Source organism: Nomascus leucogenys, unplaced genomic scaffold (genome assembly GCF_006542625.1).
Source record: "Nomascus leucogenys isolate Asia unplaced genomic scaffold, Asia_NLE_v1 001082F_55400_qpd_obj, whole genome shotgun sequence".
Taxonomy (NCBI): Eukaryota; Metazoa; Chordata; class Mammalia; order Primates; family Hylobatidae; genus Nomascus; species Nomascus leucogenys.
In genome coordinates this window covers 47,943-55,013 of record NW_022096352.1, presented here as the reverse complement: position 1 = coordinate 55,013, position 7,071 = coordinate 47,943, and the positions used below count along the sequence as shown (strand labels likewise).

Genomic DNA, 7,071 nt, shown 5'->3' with positions numbered 1-7,071 from the left:
TTTGCCTGGCAGTAGCCCAAAAGTAAATGGTCTTCAAGGTGCATATGAAGGAACTGTAGGAGGGAAATGGGATAATGCACATCTTCACCAATAATTAAATGTAGCCACACTAAGCTTGGGGATTTGAGGTGAGATATAAATCTAAAATACTAAGTCACGGTGAGGGCTGGAAGACAAAAGAATGAATCACTTAATAGGAAGGGCTGTGGGGAAGGGCTTGAAGGAATCATCCTCTCACTTCCATGTGAACCACGAACATTAAACATGGAGAAATGAGGAGCGGCAGCAGATCAGTTTGGGATGCATCTTCAGGGGATGCTGAAAGAACAACAGCATTTGGTTTCCTCTACACCCCTGTCCCCTCCCCCACAAGCCCAGGCAGTGGTCAGCAGTGGTGCTTTGTGATGTCTAAGCCACCCTAGGGCTGCCATTGGCTGGGACACTTGCCTGTATGATCGAACAAAGCTCAAGGTGTGGCTTTGCCTTGTCACCGGGAGGGTAGTATAGGGAGGGCAAAGCTCTGGGCCACTGGGAAGCTTTCAATATAGTGTGGAAGTCTGGACTCTACAAGATCCTGCTGTAGACATTCAACAACCAACTAGAATCATGGAGAAAAGCCCACTTCAAGCACCAACGGGGAGAAGAGGAAAAGCCCCTGCGACTCCAACAAAAATGATGAGGTAAGATTGTTAGGTTTTGAAGCGAAGGCCGAGGGGTGAAAGAAAAGACACCACAGAGAGGGGGGCAGCTCAAACAGCAACACAAGAATACTGCAGACACTTGTGGAAGTGGGGGATCAGCTTAATGCCAGAATCCCACCGCCGCTTACAGCCTGGGTACTACAGGTATGGGTGGGGAGGGATCTGGGCAGCATGGCTTGCTGCCCGCAGGATATTGATAAGATGTTATGACCAGGTGGTTTGCCCTCTTTCTGGTTGGAAATATCATTGTGGTGTTCCTTAGAACTTTGCCAAGCAAGATATGATAGGGTTGTTTCTTTAGTTGGGCCTTTGTCTGCCTTGTGGACAGGTGGTTAGGCAGGATGTTTCTCACGGCCTGAACCCCCATGGGATGTTTCACTTTGACCAAGGTCTGCAAAATAGCAAAGAACTTTCAAAATGGTGCAGTTTGGACTAACAGATGACCCTACCCATGCTCCTCTTCTTCTTCCCCATAGATCCCTACCCTGTGATTCAACCTTGTTCTTCTCTGGATCAAACCCCTTCCTCAACCTGCATTCCTTCTCATGAAGCCCCCTTGCTATCCAGTCTCTATCCTATTCACCCAAAAGAATGTCTTTCTGGCCTCTCTCTGTTTTCTTAACAGATGCAGGAGACACCAAACAGTGACTTAGCCCCCGAACCAAGTTTGAAAAAGATGAAACATCAGAATATTCAACAATATTAGTGTTGTGCGACAGGAAAACTAAGAAAATACATTCAAATCAACTGGAGAATGACCAGTCTCTGGAGAACTCCATCAATCCAGTCCAAGAGGAGGAGGATGAAGACCAAGATTCTGCTGAAGGATCTTCACAGGAGGACGAAGACCTAGACTCAGCTGAAGGATCTTTGATAGAGGAAGAAGACCTAGACTCATCCGAAGGATCTTCGACAGAGGAAGAAGACCCAGACGCATCTGAAGGATCATCAGAGGAGGGTGACAAAGACTAATTAAACATGGAGAGACCAAATTGGACAAATCCTCACCACCAACAGTGATGATTACAATAAAATCAAGTTTGAGAAGCTGATGGCTGTGTATATCTCTGCCTGTTTTCTGATGGTGGGGGGGAAGGGAAGGGAAGAGGTAGGCATTTGAGAAGGGAGGGATATGAGGTCCTGTAGGGTTGGTGGGCAGACCCACAGGTTGACAGTAAGCCAGACATTGTAAATAAGGCCTGGGGGAAGACTGATTCCTAAAGAAAATTTTCTTCTTAAAATTTTATCTCACGGGAAGTGGACATGTGTATATGTTCATGCAACTGTACCCGGCAGCACATAGTTCTGCTGAATGTACATATCAAAGGTATTCCCATCCCCTTTCCATTTGATATTTTCCTAGGTTAGAAATATGTGCCTTATAAAGAGTAAATGTTCTGTAAAACACAAAGCACAATACAGACATACACAGACATCTCTGCTCACTCTCTCTAGAGGGATACAACTAAAAGCATTGGTTATAGGGCCGGACACAGTGGCTTGTGCCTGTAATCCCAGCACTTTGGGAGGCTGAGGCAGGTGGATCACCTGAGGTTTGTGAGGTTTTCAAAGAAAGATCTTGATCAAAAGAGGGAATGTGAAAGCTGACTGTGCGAATGAACCAGCTTCTCCAGTGCCAATGAGCCTCATTTCAAAGCAGTGGAGACAATTAGAAAATTGTACTGTTACTATAAAAGAATAACAAAAGGGGGAAACTGTAAGTGTAACTAAACAGAAAATTGAGATTTTCCTGTTGCCAAAAGAGCAAGAAGAGACCTTCCCCATTTCACTTTCCTTAGAGCATTTCCTTGAGAAAATTTGTATTTATAAATTCTTCCTTTGATATGTAAGCCTCTTTCCACCCTAGAACCCAGGAATATCTTGAACTTGAACTCCAGGCCTCAAGTGATCCTCCAGCCTCAGCCTCCGAAAGTGTTGGGATTACAGGCATGAGCCACCACGCCGGTCCCCTGGAAATGTCTTTCTTCAGGGCCTTGGAGCCATCTTTGAAATGTGAACGTCTAGAAAGATGATGTCCTTGTCTCCCTGTCACCAGGGGAGTTTAGCCTAGGTGACTTGCTCTAAGCTGTAAGCACCTGGTTGTCATAGAGATAGGAGTTTCATTTTTCCTTCAGATAAAGGCAATTAATTAACACAGATGGGTACTGCAATTACTTGGTGAACTTAGGACTTCTGTGGGAGTATTCAGTTTTCACCCTTGGCTGCTGCTGTACAACCAGGCAAAGTAGCTACATACCTGGACTTTCTGATTTCTGCTACCACTTTTGTTTGTTTGTTTGTTTGTTTTTGAGATGGAGTCTTGCTTTGTCGCCAGGCTGAAGCACAGTGGTGCGATCTCAGCTCACTGCAACCTCTGCCTCCTGGGGTCAGGTGATTCTCCTACCTCAGCCTCCCGAGTAGCTGGAATTACAGAAATGCACCACCATGCCTGACTAATTGTTGTATATTTGCTAGAGACAGGGTTTCACCATGCTGGTCAGGCTGGTCTCAAACTCCTGACCTCATGATCCGCCTGTCTCGGCCTCCCAAATTGCTGGGATTACAGACGTGAGGCACCATGCTTGGCCTCTGCTACCACTTTTGGATTGTATGAAACGCTACACTTCAAAGTGTGGGATCTGGCTTCCCAGACAGCTGCCAAAGGGGCAGATGGTGCAATCTAGAAGTGTGGGGGAGTTCGTGCCTGTGGGGTAAATTTTGACCAATAAGAAAAGGAACCAGGAGTGAGAGTCAGGTACGTAAATTGCCTCTCCTCTCCTCTCCTCTCCTCTCCTCTTCCTCTGCACCGTTCCAGCCATGGTTTCTCAGTATAATCTGCCTAGACGTGTCCTGTATGGCCCAAAGCCTGTTTCCTTGTGAACCTGAGCTAAATCAACGGGCATTCAAACACCCGAAGACAGTGGTAAGTGTTGTGGAGGACCCAGATCTGGGCAGAGGAAAATTATCCCAATAAGGAAATGGACAATTTGAGGATTTGGAGTAGGGGGAAGGACTAGAAGAACCAGTAGTAATACAGCTTAGGGGTACTATTTTTGGAGAAAAAGGCAGTTCTGTTGATTTTTGCAGTGAACTGCTTAGCTCTGTAAAATATATACTTCTTTCTTTCCATCAGTCTCTCCTGTGAAATCTCCATAAAGTATCCTTTTATAACTATCTATTGCCTGTGATGTGAATTTTCTTCTTTTCTTTCTCTTTCTTTTTTTTTTTTTTTTTTTAGAGATAGAATTGCTGTCGCCCAGGCTGGAGTGCAGTGGGGCGATCTCGGCTCACTGCAATCTCCACCTCCTCAGTTCAAGTGATCCTCCTGCGTCAGCTGCCCTAGTAGCTGGGACTACAGGCGCGCGCCAACACCGCATGGCTAATTGTTTTTTTTGGTTTTTTTTTTTGTATTTTTAGTAGAGATGGGGCTTCACCATCTTGGCCAGGCTGGTCTCAAACTCCTAACCTCAGGTGTTCCACCCTCCTCAGTCTCCCAAAGTGCTGGAATTACAGGCGTGAGCCACCGCGCCCAGCCTGTCAGTTTTCTTTTGGAGAATAAAACAGATGGAGTCTTGTGCCAAAATGCAGGGGAAGCTGCACCCAGACAGGTAACAAAATATTATATACAGTAATGGATAGGTTTTCTACATACCAATGATAACCATTTAGAAAACCAAATTGAGAAAAATTACACGTATATAGTGAGAAAAGTACATAAAATATCTAAAACCAGATGATTGGAGCAAGATGGCAGATAGATCCCGTGCCCCAGTCAACATTCCATCGAACTGGGAAGAAAATGGTTTCAAGGGTCAACTCTTAACAGTAGAGGAAAATAGGAAAGCGTGTCAGCGGTCCACCAGAAATATTGAGGCATTCCTGGGAGATAGAGTAGATGGGGTCAGACTGACAGAGAAACCCAAGGAGACAAGACCACAGCTCAAATCACTGTAGGTGAGAGATGCTGTTTGTTTTTTGAGACGGAGACTTACTCTGTCGCCCAGGCTGGAGTGCAGTGGCGTGATCTCGGCTCACTGCAACCTCTGCCTCCCAGGTTCAAGAGATTTTACTGCCTCAGCCTCCTGAGCAGCTGTGACTACAGGTGCGTGCCACCACGATCGGGTAATTTTTTTTTTTTTTGAGACAGAGTCTCACTCCGTCGCCCAGGCTGGAGTGCAGTGGCACAATCACTGCTCACTGCAACCTCTGCCTCCTGGGTTCACGCCATTCTCCTGCCTCAGCCTTCTGAGTAGCTGGGACTACAGGCACCCGCCACCACTCCCGGCTAATTTTTTGTATTTTTTGGTAGAGATGGGGTTTCACCGTGTTAGCCAGGATGGTCTCAATCTCCTGACCGCGTGATCCGCCCGCCTCGGCCTCCCAAAGTGCTGGGATTACGTGCGTGAGCCACTGCGCCCGGCCAATTGTTCATTTTTATTACTGAGTAGTATTCCATGGTATGGATGTACCACAGTTCTACCATTCGCTTATTGTAGGACATATTGATTATTTCCAGCTTTTGGCTATTACAAGTAAAGCTGCCACGAACAATTGTGGACAAGTTTCTGGATGGGCATACATTTTAACTTCTCTGAAGTGTAATTGTTGAATTGTGTGGTCATTGCACGTTTAGTTTTATAAGAAACTACCAAACTGCTTTCCAGAGTGGCTGTAAGATTTTACCTTCCCAGCAGCACTTAATGAGGTGTCCAGTTTCTCTGCATCCTTGTCACCATTTGGTGTTGTCACTATGTCTTTTATTTTAGCTATTTTAATAAGTGTGTAGTGATACCTCATCGTGGTCTTAATTTGCATCTAGTGAAGCAAATGAGTGTTGAACATCTTTTCATGTGCTTATTTGCTTATTTCCTCTTCAGTGAAATGTATGTTCACATCTTTTCATAATTTTCTAATTGGATTATTTGGTTTTTTTACCGTTGAGTTATTATTATTATTATTATTATTATCTTTAAGGCAGAGTCTCTCTCTGTTACCCAGGCTGGAGTGCAGTGGCATGATCTTGGCTCACTCCAACCTCTGCCTTCCAGGTTCAAGCGATTCTTGTGCCTCAGCCTCCCTCGTAGCTGGGATTACCGGCATGCATCAACATGCCTGTCTAACTTTTGTATTTTTAGTAGAGATGGGTTTTTGCCATGTTGCCCAGGCTGGTCTCAAACTCCTGGCCTCAAGGGATCTGCCCTCCATCCACCTCGATCTTTCAAAGTGCTGGGATTACACGACTGAGCCACCACACCCAGCCTATGGTTGAGTTTTGAGAGTACTATACATACCCATCATATATTCTGGATGTGAGTCCTTTCTTGGATATGTGGTTTGCAAACACTTTCTCCCAGTCCATCCTTTGTTTTTTCATCCTTTTAACAGGGTTTCTTGCAGAGCAAAAGTTTTAAATTGGATGAAATCTAATTTACTTTTTTTCCTTATGGATTATGCTTTTTGAACTGTTCACTGTGCCCTAGATCTCAGACGTTTCTCCTATGTTTTCTTGTAAAAGCTTTTTTTTTAGTTTTATGTTTCAGATTTAAACATATGATCCACTTGAGTTACTTTTTTGTATAAAGTTATGAAGATTAGTTCTTTTTTTTTTTTTTAGCCTATGGATATGCGACTGCTCCAGCACTATTTGTTAAACAGACGACGATCCTTCCTTCTTTTTGTCTCTTTGTAAAAAATCAGTGTGTGGCTATTTCTAGGTTCTCTGTTTTGTTCCAGTGATCTATGTGCCTATTCTTCTCCCAATACTACACAGTCTTAATTCCTGTAGCTACATAAGAAGTATTGAAATATGGTAGAGCCATTCCTCCTACCTTATTCTTCTTTTTCAAAAATTGTCTTAGCTATATAAATTTTTTTTTTATGTGGAGTCCCACTTGTGTCACCCAAGGTGGAGGGCAGTGGGGCGATCTTGGCTCACTGCAACCTCTGCCTCCCGGGTTCAAGGGATTCTCCTGTCTCAGCTTCCCGAATAGCTGGGCTTACAGGCGTGCACCTCCACACCCAGCTAATTTTTGTATTTTTAGTAGAGACAGGGATTCGCCCTGTTGGCAAGGCTGGTCTCGAACTCCTGACTTCAAGCAATCCGCCCATCTCCGCCTCCCAAAGTGCTGGGATTACAGGCGTGAGCCACCGTGTCCAGCCCAGCGTTGTCTTAGCTATTGACAATTTGTTACAGCAACAATAAAAAATGAATACATATAGAAACAGATAGTGAAAAAAAATAGTCAAGAAACAGACTAAGTTATGTGCAAAATTCAGCATGCATTTCCAAACACTGGGCAAAAGATGGGTTGTATAATAAATGATTGCTTGACAAGTGTCTATCCATTTGAAAAAATAAAGATTAAAATAC

The 7,071-nt window shown here is 44.4% G+C and overlaps 1 pseudogene; it reads left to right on the top strand.

The window, feature by feature from the left end:
• Nucleotides 1–602: 602 nt before the first annotated feature.
• Nucleotides 603–1,751, top strand: LOC100579963 (annotated as a pseudogene).
• Nucleotides 1,752–7,071: the final 5,320 nt, after the last annotated feature.